Source organism: Palaemon carinicauda, chromosome 35 (genome assembly GCF_036898095.1).
Source record: "Palaemon carinicauda isolate YSFRI2023 chromosome 35, ASM3689809v2, whole genome shotgun sequence".
NCBI lineage: Eukaryota > Metazoa > Arthropoda > Malacostraca > Decapoda > Palaemonidae > Palaemon > Palaemon carinicauda.
Window position 1 is genome coordinate 45,368,365 of NC_090759.1, and position 18,211 is coordinate 45,386,575.

General features: G+C 34.6%; 1 long non-coding RNA gene across 2 annotated transcripts; it reads left to right on the forward strand.

Moving 5' to 3' along the window:
• The first annotated feature begins 271 nt into the window (after positions 1–271).
• Positions 272–9,344, forward strand: LOC137627427 (uncharacterized). Of its 2 annotated transcripts, none has more exons than XR_011041163.1 (3): positions 272–750; positions 8,150–8,287; positions 8,813–9,344. It is a non-coding gene; the product is annotated as an uncharacterized lncRNA (long non-coding RNA). The 2 variants fall into 2 exon arrangements; XR_011041162.1 differs by having other exon boundaries at positions 272–574.
• Positions 9,345–18,211: the final 8,867 nt, after the last annotated feature.

Here is an 18,211-nt window from a genome sequence, read left to right on the forward strand (position 1 = left end):
TATAATTCAACAGTTCATTTTATGTATCAATTTTTGTCAGATTTTTTATAATACAGAGCTTGCAGAAAAAAACTGCATTTGGTTTATTTCTTTTCCTCAACACTGTTCATGTTTTATCTTTACCTTTTCCAAAAATCTCCTCCAGTTGATACCTATTCATATATTTTTTTCAAAATACCTTATATTAGCCGATGAACGTTATGTGGTGTAAGCATACTAGTCTATGTTACTCAAGGCCAGAATATAGTATATTACATACTTGCAAAATTAATCAAAAGGAGCTGTAAACAACGTGACGTGTGCCCAGTCCATCTTACCGTCAATTGATTAATATTTGCCCTCAATTCATGCATGATTTTAAAGGTTTTCATGAGCCAGGAAAGGACATATCAAGGATTTTGGTAAACCTTAGTGAAGAACTTCATATGGAGTTGGAAGAAGAAGATTTTGAACAGTTGATCGTGGCTCATAAGTAACCACTGACTATCAAAATATTGTGGAAGCTGAAGGGACAACAGAAAATTGAAGAAAGTTTCCTTGATCCAGAACCAAAGAACTTCAAGCTCAAAGAAATGTAGCTGGGTGTTTACTGTTTTTACCTGGTTGTCAATCTTTGAGTTCCACAATCCTTCAGCCAAACTTTTTGGTAGAATAGTTTTAGTGTTAGATCAGTTTGCAGTAAGAGTAGAAAAACAAAAGGCTTACAAAGTCATCACCTGATCTTGAAACCAAAGAACCACTGCCATCAATGTAAGGTTTTACAACAAATAACTTCATGTAGTAACTATATTTCTACCAATAAAGTTTCGTCTTCACCATCAGCCACGTCACCTTCCTCCTCCAACAATTAATTCTTCACTCCCAACTCTGCCTTCTTGTGTGTGTAGTAAAAAGAGATACCACCTTGAAGGTGAAGTGGCCATTATTAATATGTTATCTTTATTATATTGATTGTACAGTTTATTGTATTGTAATATTGTATTGTATCATTTCCTCTGTATCTTATTGTTTAAACTTGCATGTCATTCAGTGCAGTACCTGTACTTCACATGGAAGTTTATTTGAATAGGTGTTTTTTTTTTTTTTTTGTAAAATGATAGTATATTGGATGTACTTTTTTATGTTTCATTATGTGTATAAAGTTTGTATAAGTTACTTTATAGGACCAAAATCCAGCTTGAGGCTAAATTTAACTTTCATTGTGTCTCTAGGAGCAAATTAACGACGTACTGTGTGGTATTACTGTACGGTATATATATTTATATTTAAATGTATATATATATATATATATATATATATATATATATATATATATATATATATATATATATATATATATATATATATATATATATATATAAATATATATATATATACATACATACATACATATACAGTAATACCTCACAACACGAAATTAATTAGTTCTGGAGTGACTTTCGTTTCGGGAAAATTTTGTGTTATGAGTCACATTTTACATGCAAAGGGCCTAATTTGTTCCAAACCCTACAAAAACACCACATGAAATTCTATAATAAAGCTACAGTATAACCAGAATGAAATACTTTACAGCCAAATACATTTAAACCATTCAATATACCTAACCTAACAGTTAATACCCATAAATTAAGTAGTTATTAGAACATAATGCAATAATAAATGGAAAATAATACAATACGTACAGTACAATACTGTACATATACAAAATATACAGTACCGTATGTATTGTACTATTATTGTTCCCCCTACTATGGAGAGATCCATTTTCTAATATAAAAGCAATCTGTTTTCTTCAACAGCTCATATTTTTAATGGCTGACTATTTTATTCTCAACCTGTCTGGCAAATCTCTTATCATGAAACATTTTTCGCTATGTGAGTCATAAGTCTTCGCGTATCCTTTCGTAGAGTGAAAATTTCGGAAGCAGATTTTTTCATGAAGTGAGGTATGACTGTATATATGTATGTATATTTGTTCCTATGTGACATACAAACCCATGTCCTTTAATTAGGGAGATTGATTCAGTGAGATTGAGTTAATCGTTAAAGTTGAATAATAAGGCGTTATGCAGCTTGTTAGGGTGTGGGTTGAGTAGCCCCCACCCCCTTTCTAGCTGGAGAGCTATGCATGTATGGACAGCTCCTATCAAAACTCGCCATTTTCTTTCTCTTTTCAGTAAGTGAATGATAGTTGTTAACTATGGAACGGACACAGAAGTCCATGTTTAGCTGGGGAATGATGGACACTGCAATTGGTTTGTGGCTAAACCAGCTGTAGATCCACACTCCTGTGCATCTTGTAGTGAGCATAATTGTTTGCTGGCATCCATGTGTGCCTAGTGTAGGTCGTGGCCTCTTGTGCAGTGGCAAGAATACACCCTGAAGCATTCATCTTGGTTAGACTGGGTAACGCCCAATAATGCTCCAGGAAACTTTTTCGCTGCTTTGGGCTTCTTGCAGGGTTCGACTGTTGCTGCTGTCTCTGAGTGTAGCCTACCCCCCTGGATCAGTCCCCAGGGAGCAAGCTGCAGGTGCTTGGAGCTCCCGGATCTTCATACAGCGAGTTTATCAAGTTTTGCTTGTGTAGGAAACCCTCAGAAGAAGTGGTAACCCAACCTGCTTGCTCTTCTGGTTGAGGTCACGGGAGAGTTACCCCTCTGGCCCACACTTCTCTGTCAGTCACACTGGATTTCCTAGTTTTCCATTGCTGAGAAAAGTGCCTGAGTCGTGGTTTACAAAGGCTAACGCTCGGCTTTGGGTATAGTCTTCCAATTGAAGGGTATAGACCTAACCACTTCCAGGGAATTGTCTGTGCTTGTGAGGAGCTTTGAGCACTCATGCCCACCCTAGGATCACAGGCCCCTGGACTGGGATGTGACTTTAGTCCTCAAGGACATAAGATCTGCCATCCCCTCCACTTATTAAAGAGATATAGAAGAGATACTTCTTTAGACTTGAAGAATGGAGCTCTGAAAAGTAACTTACCAGCATCAGCATTGGTCCCCAGGGAGCAGCTGTAGGTGCTTAGAGCTCTCGGATCTATATCAGTGAGCTTTTTAGGTTTCGGTGATGTGTCGGAGACCCTAAGTTGAAGTGGTGTTTCAAGACTGTCTTTCTCCTAGCTTTATCATTGACAAAGAAAGTTGGCAAGTTACACAGTCTTTTATTTAGTCACTCATGCTGATTGGTGGAAGGATGACTCCAGCTTTGTGCTTGATTTCTTGGCCAAAACCCAGAACCCGGTGATGAATAACCCCAGACTTAAGAGTCCTTTTCCATCCCCTCTCTTTGGGAGGTGTTGGATAGTGATTGAGAGGAGATGCTTTTGTGTCCCATGAGGGCTCTGTTGGGTTGTCTTGAAAAGACCCAACACCTCATGCCTGAGTGTCAGAGACCTTTCATTAAGGAACACGGTCTCTTTTTGGCTTCATTAGATGATTATAGTGTACGCCTCAACTAGCAAAAGGGCCAAGGCACCTGCTAGGAGTGGAGCTCACAAAGTCTGGGGTATTGGTCTCACTTGTCATGGAGACAGGTGTTGAAGATCTGAGTCTGGAAAAGGCAGACCACCTTCACACCCTTTTACTTGCAAAAGTACAGTATAGCCACAAGTTCCTGGATGCCCTTGTGCTTGGAGCTGAGGTAGCGGCTGCTCAAGTAATTGTGTAACCCACCCAGCTAGACAAGGATGCATCTCTTCTATAGTAATGTGTACTTGTAGGTCTGGAATGAAAGGTAGCATGGTTGGCTCTTCTTCATTTTTCTTTCCTCCTCGTGGACTAGGTGCTGGAAATGTTACTTGCTGGATCAGACCTAATGCTGGTAAGTTACTCTTCAGAGCTCCATTCTACAAATCTAAAGAAGTCTCTCTCCTATCTCTCTCTAATGAGCAGAGGCATAGTGAATCTTATGTCAATCGATTAATCATGATACAAGGTATATGTTTCCAAGTGACATTCCCTTTGGGGGAAGGGGTTCTCTAATTTGATTAGGTATATGCTTGCATGTACATCCTAGGTTTTATCAGCTTTTCATCCCTATGAAAATCAGGTAGAAGATTGCTGGGGTCATTGCTTTGCCTCTCCACAGATCAAGTGGAATCACTTCCAGGGAAGAAAATGAACTGTCTAGTTAAGGTTCCAAGGCGACTTCCAACCTACCAAATTAAAGTACAAGCGTTTGTATGCAGTGTAAGAACAAATCACAAATTTTACAAATAATTAGTATTTATCATAGCCAACTTTCCTCCTCAACCACCCCTCTCAGTCCTGGGCCGAAAGGTAAGAAGTGAAAGCTCTCCAGCTGGAAAGGGACTAGGGCTACTAGCCCTGCCTAATCATCAGCTGGATAACACCTTGTTATCCAATTTTAACATTAGACTCCAGCTCATGCTGAATCAATCTTCCTAATTAAAGGACTCGAGTTTGTATAGCTACAATTAAAGGACTCAAGTTTGTATGGCTAGAAAAAAAGGCAAATTAATTAATTAAAAAGTTTGTATTTTACATTTTTCATTCTCCCTCAAATGACTTGGTATGTCACTTGAAATGTCATGAATTCACCTATTGACCGTATTGTTTGACAGGGGTATGGATTCGAGTTCATAAGACGTCTTATCTTCATAAATAGCTCAACACATTGCCAATGCAGCTGGTTTATTAAGCTCTTCCCCTATTGTATGTAGCTTTTTTTCTGAGGTTTATTAAGCTCTTCCCCTACTCTATATGACTTTTTCCAAGGAATTATAGCTTTGACGGGTAGTGTAGCATTTTTGTAACTGTTTTTGTCCTTGTAACTCCATTTTCTTACATTGTAGAAATCTATAGAGTTATTTGTAAATGACTGGTGTTTGCATTGCAGGTATCTTAATTTTTGAAGGCTTTAAGTTATTAGCTAACACTTCCAAATATACTGTATAACACATTGAGGATAGTGAACATCATTAACAGTATGGCATACAGAGCCATAATGAGTAAAATCCTCTTGGTACGTTTGCCATTATTGTTGTGATTGATCACTGCTGCTTGGTTCAACAATACTACTTCTTCATATTTGACTGACATGGTGCGGTAACTAGACTTTTATCCACTTCTTTGGTCTCTTGATTTATATAAAGTTTATTAACACCCACTTGTGGAATTACTCAGCAATCCACATTACATATAAAAAAAGCAGGAAATAAAAATATTTGTAACCCAATTTGAAAGATTAGATAAGGAAGAAAGTTGCGATCCGAATATTTAGTATTAAGATAACTTTGAGTGAAGTTACATTAAGTAATTATGAATAACATCTACATCATTTATGAATTCCAAGGATTTATAATCATCTTGAAAGAAAACAAATGGATTTTTTTTTTTCATTTTGAAATAAAAGATAGAAAATGGCGACAAAATCAAACGTACGCTTTGCACTATATGCATACAAACACTAGTGATGGAAGGCTGGAAAACAGAGAATATAAATATGTTTTAAAGATGAGACCTAATATCATCATGATTAATACTATAATGACATTGTATGAGGTCCTTCAGTATTGAGCTTTGATTGCTCTTTTGTACAGTAAGAAACTTATTTGTTTTAATTAATAGAGATACATTAGTGATCACCAAAGAACAGAATTTATTGTATATTTGTGTACTGTATGTGATATTTGGTATCATATTATTTCAAGAACTTATACATGGAAGGATTAAGATGTTTTTCCCAAGTCGGCATAGATTTTGGGAAAATCAGATATGAAATGTACTCTAGTGGACTAATCAGATTTATCTTTAGATACTTTTAGCTTACGTATGTAGTTTTGTTAGATCTAAATATGAGAGTGAGCTGTTTATAAAAGCTATTTCTATTATAAGTAGGTCATATATGTTTAAAACACTGGTGAAATTGGTAAGAGAGAGAAAATATACATACAGTCCCCTCGTTTCTTGCAACCTTAAAGATATCTTATGCATTTCTGACAAATAGTTTGGGAACTCTTGCTATGAACAGAATTTTGATAAGATTAATTACTTCTATACTCACCTAATGTCTAGATACTGTCCATGCCCCCCCCCTCCCCTCACATCCCCATTGAATAGTGAAGACAAGGTTTTGAGACTGAAAAACAAGAGATATGCCCTACCTGTGTGCAATAATTTTCATATGCCGCTAAATAAACTCAATACTTCATTATAGGGAAGGGATATTACAAGGAAAGAAAACGGGAAGTGTGTAAGTTTCAAGGTAGATGGCGATATTGAACCAGCTTTTAGAGAAGCCATATAGGCCTAAATATCAGTTGAGTAAAGAAATTATCCATTTAATCATTAAGATTCCAATTTTCTCTTTCCAGTGGCCAAGAAACTTTATTTGAAGTGAAATTAATGGGTTAGTTTAATACCCTACAATTATATCTTCTGAGATGTCATTTTAGTGTCACTAAAAGTGTGAATAGTATGTGTATAATTCTGACAAAAGAATACAGACTATTGTCTTTTATAATGCATCACTGGGTGCCAGCTGGCTAAGTTGGAGGTTGTTAACTTTATAACAAAAGGTGGGAGGGACTGAATAGCTATTCATTCGCTTATCTGCTTGCTAAACCTTTACGGTGGCTTATTTTTGTATTCACACATCTCTGCTGCTGCGCTTTTGGATATTGAACGTGTGATTTCTGATTGTTTGAAGTTTTAATTTTGAAAGCCTTTTTCTTTTCAATGATAAAGTCAATCATCTGTTCTTATAATGTATTTCCAGGTAAGTCACACAAGTTCAATAGTGTACTTTTCTGCTCTTGACAGTAATTGTGTTGGTTTAGCTCTGCAACATCATTACCAAGGTATTTATTTTTGTAAATAGCATGGGACAGTTCCCTGTACAGTATTCCCTTTTCAGGATGTTATGGAGTAATAGCTTTCCTAATGGTCGTATTACTGCTCATTTTGGAGGGCCAGGTGGTCTTCCATGGTGACATTTAGATGTCTAGGTTTTCATTCTCACTCACAGCTCATGTTATTTGTTATCTTGGGTATTGTCTCCAGATTACTGCATCTTGGGCACCATTTGAGTTTATCCATTAAGCATCAAAAAGCAACCTCCATTTCAATACCATGTTCTTGCTAGCCATACCCTCAGAGAAGAGTATCGGCAAGCTACATGACCTTTTGTATTCACTCTGGCATTTGAAGGGATAGGGGTATAATCTCATTCCATTTTGTTTGTGAGTTTGTGACAATAGCTGACAACATGTGGGATTAAGATCCTAGGTTTGAGAATATCTCTGTCACATCCCTTTTGGATTTCATAGGCAATGATAGAGAGGAAATCCTATTGTTCCTGATGCAAGCACATAGGACCTGTTATCTAAGTCTTGAGTGTTAGTTTACTTCTTGTTTCATGAAAGAATTATACTTGCATATTAGTGGTCTAGCAAGAAGAGTTACTTTGCTCTCACGAGATTCCACAAAATTCAAAGGAGTTGCACTGTTTATCCAATTCTAGAGGATCTTTTATTTTATTGGCTAAAGTCTGGCACAAGCAGGCCACAGAGAGTTGAGGAGTGTAAATCATTATTATTGTCTGGCTAAATTGCAATAGTAATCATCATTTACCAACCTCTATATCCAAGACTTGAGAGAAGAAAGACAGGTTTTCCCAGTAGTTTGCAAGAGTAGGGTTCCTACACAGTTACAAACCGGTACACAGTCAAATAGAAGTCTCACATCACGTATATCAACTTCTTTAGGAGATTACAGAAGACACGCATGCAACATAGGAACTTATTGACAGAACAGCATCTAAATTTACAGGAAGAGATAACCTCTTATTTGGCAGACAATGATTTGTATTTTGAACAGAGCAAATGTTGTAGCAATATTTTAACATTAAAATACACCTCTGACCTTTCATGCATTTATCTATGTAGCTGAAATTAGTAGCGAGGTGAAGGTATGCACCTGTAAATACTATACTTTCTTGACAAACTTCAACAGCCAAACCAGCTTGTGTCAAGAATACTTTATGGAAAATGCCAGGTTGTATTGTATCTAGGAAAAATTCTATTTATAATTATAAATTCCTTTACAGTATTTCTAGTTCTTTCATCTTGCATTATTTTTCAAATTATACTGCTGTATAGATACTGAATCTTATGAATTCCTTTCAGTTTTAGGATATGTACTGTACACCGAGGGAGAGTTGTGGACTACTTTATTCAGAAAAAATCTACACTATTTGTATGTTTATATCAATTCACGATTACCAGTTAAAGATTGCAGAGTTCTGCTTAAGTGACTAACTTAAGGTAAATGGCGATAAGAATCAGAAACTTGTGAATTTACTGTAGTTTACGTATGATACCTCTTCTTGTTATTGTTCCTTGTAGGTTACTTTATGATTACTTGGATGTGTTATCTTTATGTTGAAATGTTATCTTTGTGTATCCTATTTTTCTACAGTAGTCCTGTGTTAATTTTTAAGAAAATCCAACAAAAAGTGGTATTTATTTTTTTTTAAAACAATCTTTTCATCCAAATTACATTGTTAATTTTTTAGCTAGCCCTATAATTTTCGTCAATCACACTAACATTTATAATCTTTATGCAATAAAATCCCAAATCTAGATTAGTTTTATGTAAGATGTCTTATACTGTATAAAATACAATTATGATATAACAATTTTATAAGTCTACAGATAATAAAAATACATGAAACTAACTTGGCATGTTTGGACCTCAAAAAATAAATCATTAAAGTAAATTATGATTAAAAGTGAAAAAATCTTTGAGAAAATTTACAATATTGGAGTCAATCGTTATTTTATTTGCAGGTATGACATTCAAGAAGATTTTGTATGAAAAAAATACTTCAATTGGGATGGAAAAGAAAAAAAGAAAAAAAGTAAAAAAAAAAAAAACCGATAAGATGGTTGTTGGACAGGAAGAATTGTTTGGAAGGAATTCCAGAAAAAAAAGTGTTTTACTGTTTCACTTTACAATTAAAAATAATAAGTTCTATAATTATATTTTTTTTCATATAAAGTTTGGTGCTACACAGTGTGAAGAACGAGACAATAAATTGTATTTTTAATACCAATTCAGTACATAAGAGTTTGTCTCGATCTTTTTTTTTTTTTTATTCCTACCAATTGTTATATAGCTTATTAATGCCTAACTTTCAAATACCTGTTGGTAGACAGAATGCAAGTGTTACTGTATGTTTGGTATATAGAATGGATAAAAGTTTATAAAATTTTGATAAGAGGACTGCTATTTATTTATTTATTTATTTTTTTTTAATTTTGACTTGAATTTTAGGCTTCTGTACTATCTTTAGACCACAATAAGGGCACAAATAGTTTTGGCAGCATTGTAGAAAACATTTTTAAGAATGATATTGTATATTTGAGATTAATAGAATCTATGATTTTATATGTTGTTTTCCTCAACCTATAATATTTTAGCATTGTAAATGTTATTATGGCTATCAATAGCCTACATGCCCTTTTCCTTTTCCTTCCATACTTAGACATTCATCACAGATTAGTAATATTTGATATTTTTGGTTTATAATATCATATTGTATGCTTTTACGGCCTGACAATAGATATCTGATACTTGTATTATTAATAGAAGTGGCGATTGTATCGGTAATATCGGCAGTTTTTGTTAGTATCAGTATTGGTATCGACCACTGTCATGACACCAGTATCGGTATCGGCCTTCACCATCTGTATCTGGTATCAGTATAGGCCAATAAAAAAGAAAAAAAGTGAGCTTAAATTGCCGATACTCCGATACTGGTACTTGGGTTATTGGGACACCAAAGATCTCCATGTGGTCAGATTAAAGGCTAACAAAATGACGTTGCATGGCAAAACAGCGAGGCTGAAGTGGAGGGAGCATAATACCATTGGGTAAACCCAATTCTGATAATATTGGTTAATGATAATTACCCGGTAAGGTAACACGGAAACCAGTTCATGCGAGTGATGTGATTAATGTATTAGCCTACATCATACTTATCAGCCATCTCTCTCTCTCTCTCTCTCTCTCTCTCTCTCTCTCTCTCTCTCTCTCTCTCTCTCTCTCTCTCTCTCTTTCATTTGAAGAATGATTTGTTTTTTGTGTATCATTTTTTTTCTCTACTATTTCATATTCAACCTCTTAAAACATCAATATTGTGATAATAAAATCTGTGAAACAATAATGAACTAGCCTATCCTTGAATATGGATGGGGAGGGGGTTGGAAGGGAAGTTGCCAATTTTGCCCCTTTTCTAACCAATTGACAATTGATTATAATTCATTCTAGCGAAAATAATATCTCTTACATATCACTAATGGAGTCCTACAACCGAACGGCACTATCTGTGGGTTTTGAATAGAATAGTTAACATTACAATAACTGAAATATGGACTTTGCTAAATAAAGAAGGTTAGTATTACTGGTGATTCCATGTACAATCCCTATATGAATTTTAGCAAACATTCTACATTTCTACTTCTCTCCCACCTACGATGGGTTTCACAGACAGTGCAAGTGCGATTTTTTGCAATTATTCTGTAACGAACAGTCTATCAATACGAGATGTTGCTATAGGGTATTACACCCAGTGAGGAAATTTATAGGAGTATCATGAATCATTTATTGTAAATAATAAAGACTTTTGTACCTATACCAAGAGGCAAAACTCATTAGCCAAGCAAGAAAACGAACACCAGGTTGGAAGAGCTCTGCCTGCCTACAACCCCCTTCACCTCCAACCCCCATTTTCTTCCTCCCCTCTCCTTTCTTCCCTCACCTGCCCTACGTCTTTCCTTCTCTCTTTCTCTCTCTCTGAATGTTGCTTTGATTTAAACATTTTTTTTACGATTTTTTTTCTATCAATCTAATAATTATTTACATAACCAATACCATAGAGAGAGAGAGAGAGAGAGAGAGAGAGAGAGAGAGAGAGAGAGAGAGAGAGAGAGAGAGAGAGAGAGAGAGAGAGAGATGAGCAAACCAGTGAATAAAGCAGTCAGTCATCTGATAGGTAACAACCGATTGAATTGTTCCATATCTACAACAATAAATATTATAATTAGATAAGATAGATAGATAGATAGAGTGCTTGATATAAAAAAAAATCATACAAAATAAGTTGCAACTTAAGCTACCTTCTCAGAAAGAGAGCATGAAGGGAAGGGAAAGAACGGAGAGGGATGGATGGCGTGGAGGTGGAGAGAGATAGCTTGAAGCAGGGGGAGAGCAGGTGAGGGAGGAAAGGAGAGGGAGGGAGGGGGTGGAGGTAGAGGTTCTGTAAATTATTGTTCGGTTTTGTGACTGGATGATTGAGATTTTGCCCTTTGGCATAGGGGCAAGTGTCTTTAAAATTAATAATCAACGATTCATTATACCCCTATAAATTTCCTCACTGGGTGTAATACCCTATAGCAACATCTCGTATTGATACGACTGTTCGTTACAGAATAATTGCAAAAAATCGCACTTGCACTGTCTGTGAAACCCTTAGTAGGTGTGTAATAGAATTCATGTAGACAACTGTACGTACCTAAATGTTAACTAAAACACAAAGGGTCATGTGTAGAGTATAACACTGCAGTGAGAAAGTCGCTGAGATTGAGCGTTGGAAATGGAAACCCGTTATATATATTTTTTTTTTCATTCAAAGCTACCATTTTAGCTCCTTACGCTAAGACTAAATTCTCAAATGAAAATAATTAATTACTTTATTTATGAACAGCTATTTTCACTAGTTCAGTGATCTGGTTGAACTAATAAGATATGCGGTAAAAATAAAATCATATATGGGAAGGCAGATTTATGATCAGATCGTGTCATTGCCATGGATATACCCATAGTTTAACATGTATCTAACAAAAACAAAAATATTTAAAACTCTGTTTTATGTCAAATTGATACCACAAAGTGCTTAGCCTGTACTGTTTACTGCACACACTGAACAGGTTGAAAAGTCTGTCATCAAAACAATATTGTACTGTTATTGTAATCATTAGAAAGAATTTCCAAAGTACCGGAGTATCGGCAAGTATTGGTATCGGTATCGGTCATTTCTCTGATATCGGTTATTTCTTTGGTATCGGTATCGGTCTAGAAAAAATTGAGTATCGGTATCGGTTTCCGGTTTAGATAAAAATGGGTATTGGTATCGATATCGGTCTCCAAATGGTATCCACTAACGGATCAGGGGGTGGGTCGCAGGGAAACAGGACTCCCATATTCTAAAGAAACAAAGTTGCTAAACTTGGGGTTTTCAAGAAAAAAAAATTGTTAAACTTGGGGTTTTCAAGAAAAAAAGTTTGTTAAACTTGAGGTTTTCAAGAAAAAAAGTTTGTTAAACTTGGGGTTTTCAAGAAAAAAGTTTGACTGTTAAACTTGGGGTTTTAAAAAAAGTTTTACTGTTAAACTTGGGGTTTAAAAAAAGTTTGACAGCTAAACTTGGGGGTTTAGAAAAAAGTTTGATTGCTAAACTTGGGGGTATAAAAAAAGTTTGACTTAAACTTGGGGTTTTAAAAATGTTTGTCAGCTTAACTTGGGGGTTTAGAAAAACTTTGACTACTAAACTTGGAGGTTTAGAAAAAGTTTGACTGCTCAACTTGGGGGTTTAAAAAAAAGTTTGACTGTTAAACTTGGGGTTTTAAAAAAAGTTTGACTGCTAAACTTGGAGGTGTAAAAAAAGTTTGACTGCTAAACTTGGAGGTTTAAAAAAGTTTGACTGCTAAACTTGGGGGTTTAAAAAAGTTTGACTGCTAAACTTGGGGGTTTAAAACAAGTTTGACTGCTAAACTTGGAGGTTTAAAAAAAGTTTGACTGCTAAACTTGGGGGTTTAAAAAAAGTTTGACTGCTAAACTTGGGGGTTTAAAAAAAGTTTGACTGTTAAACTTGGGGTTTTAAAAAAAGTTTGGCTGCTAAACTTGGGGGTTAAAAAAAAGTTTGACTGCTAAACTTGGGGGTTTAAAAAAATTTGACTGCTAAACTTGGGGTTTTAAAAAAAGTTTGACAGCTAAACTTGGAGGTTTAGAAAAACTTTGACTGCTAAACTTGGGGTTTTAAAAAAAGTTTGACTGCTAAACTTGGAGGTTTAGAAAAACTTTGACATCTAAACTTGGGGGTTTAAAGAAAAGTTTGATTGCTAAACATGGGGGTTTAAAAGTTTGACTGTCAAACTTGGGGGTTTAAAAAGAGTTTGACTGTTAAATATGGGGTTTTAAAAAAGTTTGACTGCTAAACTTGGGGTTTGAAAAAAGTTTGACTGCTAAACTTGGAGGTTTAGAAAAACTTTGACTGCTAAACTTGGGGTTTTAAAAAAACTTTGACTGCTAACCTTGGGGGTTTAAGAGTTTGACTGTCAAACTTGGGGTTTTAAAAAAAGTTTGACTGCTAAACTTGGGGGTTTGAAAAAGTTCACCGCTAAACTTGGGGTTTTAAAAAAAGTTTGATTGCTAAACTTGGAGGTTTAGAAAAACATTGATTGCTAAACTTGGAGGTTTAGAAAAAGTTTGATTGCTAAACTTGGGGGTTTAAAAAAAGTTTGACTGCTAAACTTGGGACTTTAAAAAAGTTTGACGGCTAAACTTGGGGGTTTTAAATAAGTTTGACTGCTAAACTTGGGGTTTTCCAAAACAAGTTTAACCGTTAAACTTGGAATTTTCAAGAAAAAAAAATTGTCTGTTAAAATTGGCATATTGGTGGAAAATATTTATTTTGTCAGTTATCTTTATTTTCATGTTTCATCCTTAAATGATGACACCAAGAGCAGAAAAGGCATTAACTAATCCTAGAGCTGCAAATAGTAGATTGTTACTTGCAATGTTCGAATCAAAGCAGTGTAATATGAATATTATAGTTTGTTATGCGCCAACAAATGATTACCCTGAAGAAAGGAAAGATGAATACTATGAATAACTGCAGAGTGTAGTAGACGAGATCCCAGAGAGAGAGAGAGAGAGAGAGAGAGAGAGAGAGAGAGAGAGAGAGAGAGAGAGAGAGAGAGAGAATGAAAATTGTGATTGGTGACTTCAATGCTAAAGTTGGAAGAAATAATCAATCGATAAAGAATGTGATGGGTGTCGAGGGTCTTGGCGAAATTGCAAATAAAACTGGAGCACATTTCTCAAGCTTATGTTCAGCAGACAATCTTGTATTTGGAGATACTCTTTTCCATTACAAGGACATCCGCGAATATACATGGACTTCACCATGTGGCATTTACAAAAATAAGAAAGATCACATTGCCATTAATAAAGAGAAAAGGAGGACTCTTGAGAAATGTAAGAAACTATAGAGGTGATCACCAACTCCTCATTGCCTACACTGATATTAAAACTGAAAGCACCCAACAGAAATGTAGACAGAATACCTAGGTTAGATACAACTAAGCTTCTAGAATAAGAGCACAGAGAAACATTTGAATGAATCGATTTGCAGTCTTAGAGACTTTAAGAGACAAAGAATATTGTGATATTAAGAACATATAACAGTCAGTTGGTAGTGAAGCTTTGGGAAACGCAGTTACAAGGAGAAAGCCATGGATATCAAATGATACGTTGAACGTTTTCGAGGAAGTAATGAAAATTACGAGGTAAAGAATGTCAAGAATTCCAGTATTGATAGTGAGATAAAAAAAAATGCTAGGAATGACTGGAGAGAATATTTAAAGAATACAGTAGATGAAGTTGACATAGCTATGAATTCAGGGAGTGGCTATGGTGTAAGAATCTCTCATAGAATTATTAATGAAATCTCTACGGGGGTGGAAAAGAAGAAGCATATACACATAAAAAAGAGAGAGAGGGATCTGATAACAACAGAAGACAAAAAAAAAAAAAAAAAAAGACAACGTTAGATGGAACACTTTAGTGAGGTTATGAATAGGTGATACAAAGGGAATAATTTGATTGATATACCTGAAGCTGACGAAGACCTTGGTGTGTCCATGAATGAATTCAGTGTATTTGAAGTCGAAGCTATCATTAAAAAAAAACTCAAGAGATGGAAATCGCTTGGATATGATGGAATAACTTCTGAGATGATATTAGCTGAAAGTGAAGTGACTCCAAGAATCCTTACAAGATCATTTTGTAGTATGTGGCGTGAAGAGGCAAAACCTAATGAATGGGAGTTACGAGTAATTGCAACAATTACAGAGACATCACACTTACGCCAATTGTTATGAAATTATACAGTATGCTTATTCTAAAGAGACTGGAGAGAAAGACTGATGAAAAGCTGAGAGATGAACAAGCAGAATTTCGAAAAGGTAGAAGTTGTACTGACTAAATTTTCATTTCAGGACCTGTTGTACAGCAAGGCGTAGAAAATAGAAATCCAATTTTGATGGCATTTGTGTACTATGAAAAAGCCTTTGATTATGTGCCTCAGCCAATTTTATGGAGAGTCCTGCGTTATTATTGAATTCCTCTTAAATATTGAATTTCATTAAATCTGTTCATGAGCATAGCAAGTGCAAAGTTAATGTTAGAGGAGTCCTATCAAACGAATTTCCAGTGAACAGTGGAATACTCCAAGAGAATGTGTTGTCACCTACGTTGTTTATCCTCCTCATGGATTTTGTAATGCATAAACAGTCACAGATGGTGGAGAAGGATTGGACTGGATTGGTAATAGGAAATTAGCAGACCTAGAGTATGCTGATGACGCTGTCCTTATTAGCAGAACACAGCAGGTTTTGCAATGCTGGATTATCAGAATGGATGAAATATCAAACGAGGTTAGGCTCAAGATAATTAGAAAAAAGACAGATGATGAGAACGGAGTATGCAATGGAAGATGAAATATCATTGGAAGGAGAAAGAAATAATGAGGTAGAATTATTTTAAGTATCTAGGAACTATGATCTCCAATACAGGGTCTTTAGAATCAAAGTTTAGTGAAAGATTGGAAAGAAGCAAATCAGACCATAAGTAAAATTTGGAAATCACGTCACATGAAACTACATATAAAAATCAGACTATACATCAGTTTAGTGAGATCAGTGTTACTGTATGGACATGATTCATGGTATGCTAAAGAAACAATATCCAATTGCTTTAGTAGATTTGAGAACAAAGCCCTCAGAAGGATATTAGGAGTTGAATAACAGGACAGAAGAGATTACTCCAGTGCCATATGTGGATGGGATCAAGATGAGTGGTAGATGGAGACGGTTTGGGTATATGCTCATCGCACTCTCCAAGAGAGATTATTTCACCAGACATTTTGCTGGGCTTCACAAGGCACTAGAAGAGTTGGAAGTTCCAGGCCTACATGGCTGAGGACTATGAAGTGTGAAGTAGGAGATGATGAAGGAAGAAGTATTGAATTAAAACCTTGAGATAGAGATGACTGGCGAAATCTAATCGAGGCCCTTTGCGTCACTAGGCGTAGAAGGAGATGATATATATATATATATATATATATATATATATATATATATATATATATATATATATATATATATATATATATATATATATATAAATAAATATTATTACGGCTATCAAATTACGTAAATTCCCGATCTCCAAAACTCACCTGTTTTATTTTACATAAGTTTGATACATACTAGAAATACACTGAGCTCTGAGAAAATTATGCAACTTCCAGATGGTAAAATGCGTGACCACTGAATAGCCAAAGGTCTCTACGTAATTCCAAACAAAAACTTGGTGATTACTTTACGTGAACTATTCTAAAACCAACCTCTTAATTCGGTTCTTAGTCAGGGGATGCGAGCAAAGTACTGAGAAAATATATTGGTGATCGAAATAATACACACTTTACAAAACTAAATATATTTTATAAAAAGAAACAACAATTCAAAAGAATTAACACCAAAAATAAATCACTCGAAATTTAAATCAGAACTAGACCTGAGACTAAGAAAAAAAAGAATGACACTATAAAAATTATACAATCTCTTGTTTCACTAGAAATTGATTTATTGAAAAATATTAAATTTTGACAATTAATGAAAAAGATGACACTTTAACACTATAGATAATAAATCAAATTTACACCTACATATACTTAACTGATACTCTTACGTCCTTTGGCTCACACCAGATTACTGAACTGTTAAGCAAAATAAATACACATCAGTTTAACCTAAATCTCACAGGGCCAGTTACAAAAATTTATATCATAAAATGTATTTATATTAACACACTACACTTTTAACTAATCACCCAATAATATCACCAACGTTTAAACAACACTATACACGATATACGTTGGAGAGAAATCACTAATCACGTTTGAGAGGAAAACACTATACACACTTGAGAGGAGAGAGGGCTGGCGGACATTGGCTCTTTCAAAGGGATAGGCTGGATCTCTTCTGCTTGTTATGCATTGCTAGGCTTTATATATATTAACTTAATTCATCTAGAAATTTCTAATACTGCAAATCATTCTCGTGGCGTGGGGCATGGCTCTAGCGGCGTAAGGCTGTCAACTTAGTAATTTTGCTTGCGAGGCAACTCTCTCTCAGCTAACTCCTCCCACCTTCCTCTTGTAACATTACAAAAAAGAAAAACATTAGTCTAAAATTTTCATGCCTTTTCTAACCACGTGGGAAAAAAGTTGAAATCCCTTTTGATCATACTTTGGGTGTTTGTCATACAGCATACCTACAAGATTACATGTGGAATAAAAAGTTGATTCTTTAAAATAACGTAAATTTACACATATGAAACTGAATAAAAATACATCTAAAGGAATTATGAAAGTCTTATGTAACTTACATACATTATTTAATCCTCCGTGAGAGGAACTTACCTTACGAGCTGGCTATACATCTCTTAAATACACAAATAATATGCGTTAATAAAATATTCTACTTTCATGAAGACTAGCTTCATAAGAATATATATATATATATATATATATATATATATATATATACATATATATATATATATATATATATATATATATATATATATATATATATATATATATATATATGTATATACATATATATATGTATATACATATATATATGTATATGTATATATATATATATATATATATATATATATATATATATGTTCATATATATATACTGTATATATATATATATATATATATATATATATATATATATATATATATATATATATATATGCATATATATAAGAAGTATGTTTATTCTATTTGTTGGAGCAACGGACACTCACGTTTGATATTCCATCTCCTTCCT